The sequence below is a fragment of the Thamnophis elegans genome, chromosome 3 (genome assembly GCF_009769535.1).
Source record: "Thamnophis elegans isolate rThaEle1 chromosome 3, rThaEle1.pri, whole genome shotgun sequence".
Taxonomy (NCBI): domain Eukaryota; kingdom Metazoa; phylum Chordata; class Lepidosauria; order Squamata; family Colubridae; genus Thamnophis; species Thamnophis elegans.
Window position 1 is genome coordinate 15,594,612 of NC_045543.1, and position 15,711 is coordinate 15,610,322.

General features: G+C 39.9%; 1 protein-coding gene across 1 annotated transcript in view; it reads left to right on the top strand.

The window, feature by feature from the left end:
• KLHL29 (kelch like family member 29) overlaps positions 1-15,711 on the top strand; it is a 358,553-nt gene that overhangs the window by 257,942 nt on the left and 84,900 nt on the right. The window lies entirely within an intron of this gene.

The window sequence follows — 15,711 nt, forward strand, 5'->3', positions numbered from 1 at the left end:
TTGCAAAACATTGAGTTGGCTTTCAAATTGAGCTTTTAAACATTGTCACTAACACAGTAGTGGCTATATTTTATTCCAGGGTTGCATTTTTGCTGTATCTTCTTTTTCTGAGAAACAGAAAAATGTCCTTTCATTAAAGCTCGTTTTTTTGTTTGTTTTTAAATAATTGTGGTGACACTATACTATTATTGTATAGCTGAACTAACTGCCTTATCAATTATTCAGAAAGAGTTGAGCTACTATCATACTTTTCCCCTTCCATAAACCAAATTATAGCTAGCTTTAGTTGCTCTTGGATTCTATATTCCTGCCTGCTCATTATCACTTACTAGTGAAGGTTACATTATATGCCTCTTGCCAAGATGAGATATATATTCTGCAGGGAAAGTCTTTGGCTCCATTGATAAAAAATTCTGTAATTGACTAGCCTTGTAGTATCACTAATTTAATTGCAAAGTCTCTTCCTTGCTACTCAGGTTGTCAGATACCATCTGTTTCTGGAGAAAATCAGGTCTGAATTCAGTAATAATTGTAGAATACTTCAAGACAAATCACTGATAACCTCCTAATGGTTTTTCTTGCAATTTTTAGCATCTTCAACTTTTGTGAGCCTCCTTTAAACAATTTAACAAAAGATGAGATGAAATGCTTGAATTAAGCAATTCAATGAATGCATCTGGATGATACTTCTGGGACTTTTTTTTATAACTTGCAAAATTCTTCCCTATTATTGCCAGGACCTGATAATGTAGTGCCTGCCACTTTCTATTGATTAACATTATTTGCTATCAATCACATTTCGCCTATTAAGAAAACCCCAGCTGCCCTGAACACAAATATGTTAGGACAGTCCTGACCATGTCCCTGTATATAACATAGGTGCATCCACTTTGTACCTAAGCCACCCTTCGTTTCACACTAACCTTTCAGAAATTGTCCTTCCAGGACAATAACATTTTCATATGTATCAATATGAATGTGAAGATAAAATTAACGAGAAGAGACTCACAATTCTTTATAACTAAAGATGGATGAACAATGGGACTTGGTAGCTAAAGGAAAAGAACTATCACTAAATTAACATCTTCTGACAGATATACTTGTATATATAAGTGAGACTGGATACATATGGTTAGAGATTGTATTTTCCATTACTCTAGTTCAGTGGTTCCCAAACTTGGCAACTTTAAGACTTGTGGACTTCAACTCCCAGAATTCTCCAGCTAGCTCTTCTGGCTGGAGAACTCTGGGAGTTGAAGTCCACAAGTCTTAAAAGTTGCCAAGTTTGGGAACCACTGCTCTAGTTAGAACTAAAAAGTCTTTATAAGACTTTTTCTGACTCCTGCATTCTCTCATATATAAATATATAAATACAAACAGCAAGAGATGCAAACAGAGTAAAACTTAAAGATGAAAAACCAAAATGGCTTAACAAGGATGAGCATGAGTTCTCTGTTAAAATGAGGCTTTTAGTTAGGAAGAAATAATGGGTGTAATTACACCCAAATAGTTTTTAAAAAACTTGTAGAGCAAATACACCAGTGGTGGGTTATGACCGGTACACCCCAGTATGGGCGTACTGGTGCCTGCTGGGAGCACCAGGTACCATTCCGGTATGATGCTCCAGAGGGCTCACCCGCCCACCCACACTCCTTACCAGTATTTGACCTCTTTGGCGCTTACGTCAAGCAGCTGGAGCGTTGCAGAGGCGTCGCAGAGCATCACAGGAGATAAGGACGCATGCACGTATGTGCGCGCGTGTTGCGCACATTCATGTGGTGGATGCTGGGCCCCGTTGCACCGTACCAGTTGCACTGGGATCCGTAACCCACCACTGAAATACACAAAGATGTGTTTTAGAATGAAGAAGCAGTGAATGGATGGAGGAGAGATCCCCATAGATATGCTCAAAATTGCAGTCTTTATCAAAGGCTTTATCACAGGCTTCCAAATATGGAATATTATATGTTGGAGCATTATGGGTGGAAACCATTCTTATGGTGAATGAGAAGATCAGGCATTAGCACTTTTTCAGTCATTGATTTTGAGCTAGAACTCTATGTTACACTGCTGTACAGCAAACACGGTGTCCCAAATAAATGTCAGCTGAATACCAACATGTTTGTGTAGGAAATACAATTCTGGAGAAGAATGTTGAGAAAGACTCATTTGAAATCATGTGCATGGTTTTGGGAACTTGTGTTTGCTGTACACCATATATTTAATAAATTTCTTAGCCAATTTTCAACACTGCAGTATTCTCAGATGTATATTGTAAATTTATGTGAACAGAATTGGAAATTGGCTGGAATTTCATTCCACTTCCTTTCAGGCAGGTTTTTACATCCTTTCAGGCATATACAATTCGAATGTTCCTGTATCCATTTCTCCTTCAATTACTTTGGGCATTGCATTGTGTATGAACAGAGATGCCAGAACTGCAGTTCTTCCAATTGTTGGGGGGGGGGGGTGTTTGTGGGTGGGTTACATTTTAACTATGGTTATATCATAAGAGATAAGAGATATGAATAACTATTATCCATCTGTAGGTAGGTCAATAAGACAACTCTGCACACACAGATACAACACATATGTGTATGTCTTTGTGTATTTAGTTATCAGCTATAGTCCCTATAAATTGTAGCTTCAGATTGAAATATTTCCCTTTATACACACTGGCAGAAAATAACTTGAAATTAATTTCAAGTTCTAAATATTGATGATGTGGTTTTTTTAAAAATTATTTGCTGCTTTTGAAACTTACAAGAACTTCCTACTCGTCTACATGAAAAGTTTATTGAAGTTTCAAATCTAACTTTCTTATTATATTGGTGTCAGCATCTTGTGAAAGTGTTCACACTTTTTAGGTCACAAGCCAAAAAATACTAGCAAAATCTAATATTGGTTCAGGCATGGTAGAAGTGGGTCAACAGAATTTGCTGAAATGAATCAATAACTAATTAAATAGTAACATCTGTGTTTTAATGGGGACATGAAATGGGCATCCCCTGGGCAACAGTGATATCACCATTTAATCACCAGAGGTGCTTTTTCAAGGGGAAACTGATTCACCCACATAACACCTATCCTCCGCGAGCTGCGCTGGCTACCTGTCGATCTCCGGATGCGCTTCAAGGTGCTACTAGTCACCCATAAAGCCCTGCATGGTAGTGGATCTGCGTACTTGAGAGACCGCCTTCTGCCAATCACCTCCCTGCGACCAATTAGATCTCATAGATTGGGCCTCCTCTGAATTCCATCGGCCAGCCAGTGCCGGCTGGCAACCACAAGGAGGAGGGCCTTCTCAGTAGTAGCCCCGACCCTTTGGAACGAGCTCCCCGTGGAGATTCGTACCCTCACCACCGTCCAGGCCTTCCGCACAGCCCTTAAGAACTGGCTAGCCCGTCAGGCCTGGGGACAAAGATAGCCGCCCCTCCCGAATGATGAATGAATGTTGCTTATTATTTTTTACTATATGTGTCTACGTCATTGTTTGTATTCCCCTTCCTGATTTTTATGTGAGCCGCCCTGAGTCCCCTCAGGGAAAAGGGCGGCCTACAAATGTTAATAAACATTCAAACATTCAAACATAAACATTTCTTATTTTTTCCTTTAAGATATTTCACTTCTCATCCAAGAAGCTTCTTTAGCTTCTTGGATGAGAAGTAAAGCGTCTTCAAACAAAAAAATCCTTCAGGACATCCATGACCTGGTTGACTGAGAATCTCTATAGATCCTCACCATTTAATCCTTCCAACTCAGAAGCGCCTCAGTGCTTCCAACACAAAAGCAGCAACTTGTTTGTGTTTGGTCTGTCCTGTTAATGATAATTCTTTAATTATATCCCAGATGTTTGTTTAAGCTTACTCCATGTATTCAAACAGATTAGTTCTTTATGTATTACATTTATATGCCGCCTGACTCCTGGTGACTTCCAAAACTGAACGTATATAAGCCCTATTAATTTCTGCAGAAGGTCGCTGCATCCTGTAATGATTTTCTTTATAAAACCACGTGAAGCCATACTTTAGGCCTCCTTTATTAAGATTCAGCGCACTTGGGAAAACAAAGCTAGAAATAATTATGTACTTGTTTAGCCAAGTCCTAGTTTTCATCTGTTTTCAATTTGCACTTTTAGTGAGAGTATCTAAAACTGAGTAAATACTAAATCTGCTAAATGCCTGTTGGTACACAACAAAATTAGCAGCGAAATTAACAGCCATTGAGCACAACACAATTAACCAAGACACTCGGCCATCTGAGGCGAGGGGTAGCAAATACTGTCAAAACTTTGGAGACTATCCAAGGCCATCCTAGTCATTTTGGAAGCAAATCAGAAAAACCCACAAACGCTTCTCCCCTTACCTGGCAATAAAAGTATATGAATGACAAATTAACACTGTACTCCTTTTCATGATGCTAAAAGTCTGCTAGTTTAGATGGCTTGCCTTATTCTAACTTCCACTGTCCCGGCCTTAGGTACATACTCCTGTGGTTTCCCAGCCAGCGTGGAGATTAGTCCAGCACTTCCAGAAGACAGAATATTAAAGAGGGATACGTTTATACGTTTATTAGGACTTGTATGCCGCTCACTCTCGAGAGACTCAGGGCGGCTTACAGATAAAGCAGGGAGGGGGAACATATAAAAATTAAAAAGTACAGACATTAAAATCGCACAACATTCATAACATAAAATGGGGCTGGATGAATCAACAGCCCCAGGCCTGCTGGAAGAGCCAGGTCTTAATCGCTTTGCGGAAGGCCGGGAGAGTAGTAAGGGTCCGGATCTCCACGGGGAGATCGTTCCATAGGGCCGGAGCAGCTACAAAGAAGGCCCTCCCCCGGGGAGTCGCCAGCCAACATTGGCCGGCAGATGGAATCCAGAGGAGGCCTAATCTGTGCGATCTTATAGGTCTCTGGGAGGTAAATGGCAGGAGGCAGTCTCTCAGGTAGCCAGGTCCTAAACCATGAAGGGCTTTAAAAGTAACGACTAGCACCTTGAAACGTGTCCGGAGACCAATAGGAAGCCAGTGCAGCTCGCGGAGGACAGGTGTAACGTGGGTGTACCTAGGTATGCCCACAATCGCTCGCACTACTTTATTTAAAAATGCACTACCTTATTTAAAAAGGAAAGAGCCATTAGGTTAAATGGCATTGAGTTATGAATTAAAGCCAAAGGAATGTCAGCAACTTCTGTTAATCCAGTTATAAAATCTGAGAGATGGCTTGGTGGAAAGAACAAAGTGTACTCTTCCTTTTACTGCTGGGTGGGTACCCAGAGAATGCTAGGAATGTCATATTTTTTTTTAAACCTAGCTCATTTAAATAGCATTATAGAAAAATAGTGCAATGTCCTTTTAGATAGTTTGGGATAAGAGGCCTGCTTTATGGCCTATTTGTTAAGCAGTGGAACATATTCTTAACATTTCAGGTGGCTTTTAGGTTTGATGCTTTACAGCTGCCAAACCTCTGGAAAATTCAGACTGCACATTCATGAGTTTCTATATAGAAATTCATTGAGAGTTCTAACTATGTCAGTTCCTTCCGTGGAAGGTGATTGGTCTTGCACTGAGCCTGCAGGACTGAAAGTATCAATTGGAGATAAGACTTTAAACCTAACTGCAGTCAGAACTGAATATCCACAAAATTTATCTGGAGCCAGTAATAATTAAAAAAACATGATTCCAGTTTAAAAGGTTGAGTGTGCTACAGTGCATGTATCCTTTAGGGTTTGGGTTTTTTAATGAATTGTGAAATTCTCACTTATTAGATATGCTGTGGTCCTTTAGAGATTAGGAACCTGCACACAGAATGTAAATGTCATGAATCAAACAGTGCATTCAAATGTTTATTTATTGTTGTTTTGCTCCTTTTACCACCAGCAGCAAAATCGCCTTGCTCCCCTAAAAACTTAATAGTATCTTTGCAACAGTGCATTGCGCTGAGATGATATTGTGTCATTTAAATTTGTTAAACATTCATCCCCTTTAAAAAGTTAATGAAATATAGTTTTTTCGTTGGTTGACCTTCCTGACAACAATTACTAGATTTGTAAGATTTATACAATATATTTACTCTGAAGAGTCAGAGAGGACCTTATTAACCTGTTGAATAAACAGAATCTGGCATCTCAAAATCAAGAAAACTATTCTTGAAATTTATTTTCACCCCAACTTAGTTAGACACCTATTTCATTAATATCAAAGCTGTGGATCACTCAGCGTCCTTTGAAAGTTTAGTGCTTACTCCTAGGGTTTTCTATTCAGTCAAAACATAACTGCAAATCTTGTCCAAGCAATGTCAAACTAATCACTATGCTTGCTTTTGCTGTGGATAAATAGGCAGTGAGGCATGATGCAGTGTTACAGTGGTGCACAAGGTGATTTCATTACTTAACCAATAACCATATATTTACTTGAGTCTCACGCCCTTCTGATCCTGATTGTTTGGGGACCTAGATAAAAGTCAAAGGGAAATCATGATCTCTATAGGGAATATTTACATCCCAAGTTTTGAACAACATAGTCAATTAACTGCCAGGAGTTTCATATACCTGGAAGAGAAGACAATAACAGACAGACATCTAATGGGTTACTTTATGTGGATGATGCAACAATCTGAGATTGAGAATTTTGCAAAAACAGCTTTAAAACATTGTTGAACCATTAATAGTCAAGACTGAACAGAATAAAGTTATTTTCCACTTTACTGGGTCCTGCAAAAAACATCAGAAATTCATAGCCCAAAGCATTCAACATAGTGTTAGTGTATTTACTGAAGCTTTTAGTTTAGTTTAGTTTTGTTTTGTTCAAGCTATGCTCATTTTTAAAGCTTTTTGAGGCAAAAGTCGTCAGCAATTTCTACATATTTTTCAATTTGGGTCATACCCCCAATTTACACCTTTGAAAGTTCAATATCAAACTCTTAAGGGCAGTCTTTAGCAATAGCAATAGCAGTTAGACTTATATACCGCTTCATAGGGCTTTCAGCCCTCTCTAAGCGGTTTACAGAGTCAGCATATCGCCCCCACAGTCTGGGTCCTCATTTCACCCACCTCAGAAGGATGGAAGGCTGAGTCAACCTTGAGCCGGTGAGATTAGAACTGCTGAATTGCAGATAACAGTCAGCTGAAATGGCCTGCAGTGCTGCACCCTAACCACTGCGCCACCTAGGCTCTTTCACTTCTTAATACTATTCCCAACAATTTTTAAAATCAAAACTGGACTTTTGTGGCAAAATGAGAATCCAGATTGTGTTTTAATATTTTTTTAACACTGAACTTAACTCCTTAAGTTTTGTACCCTTAAAATAGTAATAGAATTCCATCAAGATTTGTATAGTTGTTTTTTAGAGTCTAAACTCCAATTATAATTTTTCTCTGCTACTGTCAGAAAACACCAGATTGAGTATTAAAACACAACTGATACGGATCACCAACTAGATGTGCCACTGGTTTTGAGTTATTCTAATCTGAATATAATGAATTGTTTCCTAAAGCCCCCTGATTATTTATCAATTATAACAATCCCTAAGTGCAGATGATGTAATGATATGGAGATGGCTTGGGAAAGACTTTAAAACAACTCTTTCAACATCTCTGGAGGATATGGTTATCTCATATGGACTCTCTCATAAGGAGAGAAAGTATATATACAAAGTCAGAAACTACAGCAAAATAGCTGGATTTACTTATTTCACTGATGAAAAAACAAATATTAAGATGCAGTCAGATCTATGAATCCATTAAATCTCACCTGTGGTCTGTTTAGCCCCACCTGGAGACATTAATGATTCATAGCAGGCTTTTCTACGTTCCAACAATGGGATCTTTAGGCAGCTATGTTTAATTAGTGGTTTATGTGAATATACCACAGTTTAAAAGATTGCAAGATGTTGCAGCTAAACATTATGCTGTTTGTAAGTAATTATGGAAAAAAAGATCAATTGATATGTTAAAAAGGCAGTGCTGAACAATACTCAAAGTACTGAATAGTTGCACTTAACTCATATGTTAATAAGGTAATGGTCAAGATTTTGCAATCTGGATTTCAACAATGCATGGAATCAGAACTCTGTAAAAATGCTAATGTGTTCTACAGATGCATAGGAGGCAGAGGCATTTAAGGTCTAACATCTATTAGATAATGGCAAAAGCAACAGTCACCTAATTCAATGAAGCCATAAACACAGTTTCTGACAAGTGAAATAATATCTATCAGATCATGAAGAGCAGCAACAACAGTATATGAATTAACAACAACAATACATGAATTAAGCTCTCACGTAAAATTTTAATGGAACAAATCCAAAATCCTTAAACAAGATGCAGATTTCCTAGCTTGCTCAACCGTTCTGTCTAATTGGAGGAACCGGATAAAAATATTAGAGAGTTGTTTGATCTCACTAAATTAGACACTTGATAAATTCTTATTTCACATGGAACTTCCTCAACATATAAGAACAATTAAATGTTCATAAAATTCAGCCTGAACTGAACAAATATTTATACTGCAGTATCTGGAATTTTGCATAATTTAGAGTGGGAAATACTTTGATACTTTTGAGTGAAATTTGTTAGAGCAACACCAGTGTTTCTTACCTTCTTTTAGTGTTGTGTAATAAATATGATTAAAAGGGGCCAGAGAAAATGCTTTATGCCTACAATGGAAACTCTGTTCTTTCCTGCTATGTTTTATATTCTGTCCTTGGCTGTCCTTGAGGCTTCAGGAGCATTTTAGTTGTCTATTTTTTTGTTTAATTCAGTAACCAACTGAGCTATTATGTAGTGTAGCAGACAGGCTGGCTCTGGTGATGCTTTCAGATGTATTTGGGCCAACAATTATTCTTCGGTCCATTGTCTTTGTTCCTCTAGAAACAGATTCTAAAGAAGCCTAATCAGTAAGTTTTCCAAGAAAGACAAGCCTGTTAAGGAACATTTTGTTCCAAGGACAACTGGCTCACTCTTATTTTAAGCTGTGCTTTTAAGATTGTATCCCCCCCCCCCTCCACCCAACCCAAAAGTTACAGCCGAATAGCAGATCTGTAGTTCAGCATACTTGCTCAGCAACTATAGCATTAAATTTGCTTAAGTTTATCTCACAGCATTTATCATCAAGCCAGATTTGGCTCCACAGAGTGACAGTGACTATGGTGAGTAATTTACTGACGCAGAATCCATGGATTTGCACCAATGAAAGATATTTTCTCAAAACCGAGCAAATGTAAACATAGGCCAAAAGATTCATCCTTCCAGTAAGCTGAAATAGATCTGGTAAATCCTCATATCCTGAGGCAGTAAATGCATCCATCTGCAGAATTGAAAATAACTAAAAAGATGTGTAAAGTTTACAAGATAAGTTTCTGAAACTATTATAAAACAGTCATAAATACTGAAAGGGCCGATATACTTCTATAACATGTAATTGAATAAATAGAAAATTTTAATAGGTATATCACAACCACCCTCGGGCATATTTCAGGAACAAAATGGAGCCTGTTAATGGCATTCGCAGCAAAAGCAATGGAATTAGCAAGAGTCTTATTCAGAGGCCTTTGACTCGGAAGTAATAGCAAATGCCATCAAAGCTTGGATGGGTGATTTTTGTGCTAAAATCAGAATGTCTTAATACCTGGTAGAAATCCAAAAACATTTCTGATTAGCTCACTTGCTATAATCCTAAATTATGGGATTTATTTCAGTTAAGCAGAGACATTTTTGGTAGTTGTGAAAAATGGACTCTTTGGCAGCCCAAAAATAGAAAACTTAAGGGGAATTGCAGTGTGGATACTAACTTTTGTGTAAGATAATTTTTTTAATGAGGGGACTTTGATTTTTCCACAACAGTAAACAATGTAGAGTCCTTTGCAGTGGTGGGTTGCAGGCGGTACGCCCCGGTATGGACGTACCGGATCCTACCTGGAGCACCGGATACCGTTCTGGTACGGTGCTCCGGAGGGCCCACCCGCCTGCACTACTTACCAGTGCTTTATGCTGTTGGTGCTTATGTGCACTCGCATAGCACATACAGCGCCTGTGCGACACTTTGCAGAGCAGCTGGATCATCACCGAGGTGGCGCAGTGGTTAAATGCAGCACTGCAGGCTACTTCAGCTGACTGCAGTTCTGCAGTTCGGCTGTTCAAATCTCACCGGCTCAGGGTTGACTCAGCCTTCCATCCTTCCAAGGTGGGTAAAATGAGGACCCGGATTGTTGATGGGGGCAATATGCTGACTCTGTAAACCGCTTAGAGAGGGCTGAAAGCCCTATGAAGCGGTATATAAGTCTAACTGCTATTGCTATTGCTATCACGGAGGCTTGCGGAAGCATCATTTGACACTAGACCGCAAGCGCGTGCATGTGGGTAACTCTGTGGCCGTTCCAACCGGAACCCACCACTGAGATGGATTGAGCTTCCACAGTACACTGAACCATTATGTGCTTACTTGATTCTGACTTAGTATGTTATACGAACCTACCCAGAATAACAGAGTTGGAAGGGACCTTGGAGGTCTTGTTGTCCAACCCCCTGCTCAAGCAGGAGATCCCATCCCCAGTGATGGCGAACCTTTTTGGCACTGAGTGCCAAAAAGGGAGCATTTCGTGAACATGCCGGCACCTGGGCCGCAGCCAGGAAAAGGAGCTTCCCAAGGGGCATGTGCGTGCTGGAAAATGAGCTGCTGGTTTCCGGCGTGCACATGCATGCAGCCTAGAAAGTCTTCCAGTTACTGCTATGCATGCGCACACACCAATCAGCTGGCTGGTGTGCATGCTCACACTGGAAAATAGAAGACCAGTTCTTCCAGTTTCTGGCACTGTCTCATGCACAAAGTCCAGCTGATCGTCACACACGCATGCGCGGCAGAAACCCAGAAGAGGAACGGGCAATGCCACACGTGCCAGGCGACATGGCTCCACATGCCACTTCGGGCTTGCATGCCATGACGGTCCTATACCATTCCAGACAAGTGGCTGTCCAGTCTTTTTTTTAAAGTCTCCAGTGAGCCACAATCATTTACTATAGTTAAACGAACAATGGCTTCTGGCAGTGTTTGAAGCCAACTACTGAGGCATAGAATTGGAACTATTGTCTTTAAAAGCAATAGTAAATAACCCAATCCAAATTCTTGTAATTATCCTCAGCTTTTTATAAATATAGCTTGTCTGATGTAAATGCCAGACCAATCAAACCAATTTCAGAAGAATTTTTACTATTTCACTCCTATTAAAATTGATTCGGTTCAGTGCTTAATTCTTGTCAGAGCTGGCTAGTTAACCAACTTGAAATAAAACAGGTTGGGATATTTAAAATAGTGTTCTCACCCACTGTAAACAGATTTTAATAGATAACAGATATAGATAATAGACTCCAGCTAATAATTTCCAAGACAAACAAAGCTTCATGGAACTTTCAGTCAAAAGAATTTGCTAGCAACAAAACAATAATTTTAACAATAAGTTTGAAACAGCCTCTGGAGGGAGTGCTGTTACATTCCTCAGATAGAAAAAAGCTGAAACAATTGTTCTGAATCTCTCATTACTGTATCTCTCATTACTGTAGTCATACCACTTCTTCTGGCATATGGCTTCATTTTTGAACAACCTGAGTTTGTTTTGACTTGTTAATGTAACTCAGGAAAGTAACTAGAGAGCAGACAGCTGTCTATAATATGTATAGATAGCTTTCCATATGTAATGTGAATTTGAAAAAAGAATATTGCCAGCCTTCAAAATACAATCAGATGGTTAATCAGCCAAAATAAATATGGTTAGCAGGTGTAATGAGATCTATGAAGCTTAGCCCTGTGGGGGTAGATGGAGGCTGTGTACAGATCCTGTCAATAAACTAAAATTTCTAAAAGCAGCATTGAGTTTGAAGGAACCTTATGCCCTAATACCATAAAATAATGCCTTAACTAAACAATTTCAGTGAAATGTTTTGATGAGAAGGTGTGCGCGTGTGCATACTGTGCAGGGGTGGGTTTCTCGCCCCGTTCCAACCGGTTCGGTTGGAACGAGGCCGGCGGCGTCCTCGCGCACGCGTGCGGCGCGTGCGTGTGTACTAGCGTCTGTGCGATGCTCCAGCTGCTCCTGGAGGATCGCGCAGGCGCTGTATGCATCCTGCGCATGCGTGGAAGCGCAGAATTCATCAAAACCGGGTAAGGAGCGGGCACGGGTGGGCCCTTCGCTGTTCCCGGAAGTTACTTACTTCCGGGTTCGGCGACCAACCGGTTCGCAGGGACCGCCGCGAACCGGTTGAAACCCACCCCTGATACTGTGTGTAGAAATAGACCACGGGTGAAATTCAGCAGGTTCTGACAGGTTCTTGCTGGTTTGGCCCTTATAAGCCCTATATGTCTTAATTCTTGAATAATTCACTGATAAACCTCATAAAAGCTAGATGTTAAAAAGCTCGCTTCCTCCTTTAATACTAATTTGAGCAAATTGGTTGCCCCCTGCTATACGTCGAGTGCAATTCTGATTGACTCCGTAATATCTTTATAAGGCCTGACCAACTCTTCAGTGCATCCATTCTCCAATGCCAGGCTGATAAAAAAAAGGACAAAAATCATTAATTATTAGACATTATTCTTTGAAAGCAACAAAAAAAATCCCCCCTTGAATTGTTGGGGGAAGTTATTGATTTCCTGCCATAGTGTGAAATGTTTGACCTTTATAATGTGAGCAGTGATTACCGGGCCAATAAATGACATCATTCTATTTAAACTTTCAGGGAGAAGGGGGGAAAAAACTAATATACCATACAATTTTAAGTATTTACTGATTTCTAAAATGAATTCTAGCCAACCTCCAGTAATACATAAAATTGTACAAGTGCACATTTTGACACTTTGTCCTACACAAAGCATTTCAGGTGTAGTCTCATATATACCACCAGAAAGTTTTAATTCCCGTCTCTCTTTTTTTGGGTTTTCCAATTTACTGTATACACAACTAAATTTTGAAAGTGCACAACCCAATCTACTCCTTTCCATAGAAATACTTAGTTGCTAAGGCAACTTTCCCCTCTTTAAATATGATTACAGGTAGTCCTCAACTTACAACCACAACTGAACCCAAAATTTCTGTTGCTAAGTGAGTTTTGCCCCATTTTACGACTTTTCTTGACCACATTTGTTAAGTGAATTGTAATTGTAATTTAATAAATTTATACGCCACCCAATCCCGTAGGACTCCGGGCGGCTTACAAAGTACAAGAGTAAAAATAAAAAGTTAAAATATAGGGAAAGAGGAAACAGATTTAAAAGCAACACACCATACACTCAACCTAGGTGGGGCTGGACCTCGTTCATGGGGTCAACAGCCCCAGGCCTGCCGGAACAGCCAGGTTTTAGTGGCTTTTCGGAAGGCCGAGAGAGTGGGAAGGGTCCGGATCTCTGCGGGTAGATCATTCCACAGAGCCGGAGCAGCTACAGAGAAGGCCCTTCCCCCGAGGGGGTCGTCAGCTGGCATTGTCACCGCAGCTGTTCAGTTGGTGGCACGGTTGTTAAGTGAATCCCGTTTCTCCATTGACTTTGCTTGTCAGAAGGTCACAAAATGTGATTGATCACATGACACACACACCCCCGGGACACTGCAACTGTCATAAATATGAGTCAGTTGCCAAGCATCTGAATTTTGATCACATGACCATGGGGCGGGTGCAGGGGTCATAAGTGTGAAAAATGGTCATAAATCACTTTTTTTCAGTGATGTAACTTCAAATGGTCACTAAGTGAACTGTTGTAAGTCGAGGACTATCTGTAATCTCAGCAACTGCAGCCTTTGGTTGTTTCAGCAGTATTTTCCTGCTGCAGTCTCAGAGGCAATCGCCTCTGTCAAGGAAAGACAGCTATAACCCTAACCTAGTCCCTTTTGCCCCAGAATTTGTCGCCAAACTGTAGTTTTAATTTGGCAGAAGGAGAGCATCATTAAAGGACATGGGGAACAATTATATTAACTGCATATAATTGTGGGATCAGCGGTGCTCTCTGAGGGTACTGGGGACTCCACAATTCCACCCTGAGCTACATAACGTCTCTTCTATTGTATTTAATTTGAATAAAATGAAACCATGTTATATGTTTATTTTTTTCCTTAGCTTCATAAAGGTGTCCTGCCTTGGTCAGTTGCTACTGTAAGCAACATGGGTCTTGGTATGCTACTCGGGTGCAGATTTCAGTCTGAAATACATTGCACATCCTTGTTTTATGGCAGGCATCTCCAAACTTGGCAACTTTAAGACTTGCGGGCTTGAAGTCCACAAGTCTTAAAGTTGCCAAGTTTGGAGAACCCTGATTTATAGGGACAGAAGCCCTTTTAAGCAATAAGAAATGTCATCTTTGTTTGTTTCTAACAAAGACTGTTGGGTTGTATATGTATGTGAGAGAGAAAGTATTTAGGCAAAAGCTGGCTAAATTGATTCAAAAATTGTGGCCAGAAAGTGATGTTTTCAACGTGGGGGAAACATATATTCTCCTTGCACCCAGTGTGTTACTTAGTGAAAAACAACTCCATCGATTGCTATCCATTATATGCACTAAAGTGGGTTAGGGAACTGTTGGAAGATCCTACAACAATTAAATGCAATGCAGATCATGAAAAATTATAGATTTGCCTCAATTCACCCAAAGAAGGGAAGCTGAGCTGTCCAGCAAGATCTCACACCTATCTGAGGGAAGTTGGAGGCCATTTCAATGTCCCTATTGTATCCAATGTTTATTTTGTCCTCATTTATTTTTTTTAACTTTCAGGATAGATCCTTCCATTAAGCAGAATGAAACAGCTTCTTGTGCAGTGGATGGAAAAGGGAAACCCTTGTGAGGGTTTTGTTTTTGCTTTTTTGCCTTTGTTCCCAAAATAATATGAGCAGCCTTGGAAGAACAGATCTCTTGCCTTGGCATGAGAGAGGGAACAGCCGTTGATTCTAATTAATCAGTCCTTGCTTGTTGCAGTTTACCAGATAGGTTTTAGTGGGGGGTCCTTGGTGATTTCTGAGCTTGGTTGTCTTGTCACAGATGTTTCATTATTCAAATGAAGTAGCGTCATCAGTGCTAAAGTTGTTGAGTGAGCACTGATAGTGTTACCAAGTCTGGGTACTGAAACATCTTCAAGAAAACAGCCAAGCTCAGAGAGTACCAAGGACGCCTCATTTCTACAAATACCTTCCTTTATTGATACGTTTTAGTGGGATTGGGAGATGGTGTTTGTCTAGTTATAGAAGTTAATCTACTCAGTCCATTGTTTTGGGTGGGTTTATATCCTTTTGCTTCTCTCATAGAAACCGTGATCCTCTTAACTTTATCCAAAGCTGTCCATCTTCATGGAAGCCATTTTTGTTCTCTGTGTGTTTGTTCGTTTTTTTGAATTTACTTGTTTTAATGTAATTTGTTTTGTTGATTGGGTCAAGAACTTTCTTGTCATGCAATATACCCTGATCTGTGGGCCACACAGCAGTTCTTTTGCCTCGTCTTGCCAATATTAAGCTGTCACCAGAAGAAGAAAATGATATAATTTTCTTTTCCATTTCTGGCAAGTCATGTTAGATCAATAAATCTCTGCTGGGTATTATGCTCTCCATGAGCAGCTTTTGTGATTGATTAAACACCTTAGCTTTGTTTTGGTGCTTAATCAATTGGAACAGCCATTTATTGCTTGGTATATTATGAAGAGACGACATCATCACAAAATTATTCCAGAGAGAAATAACAATTT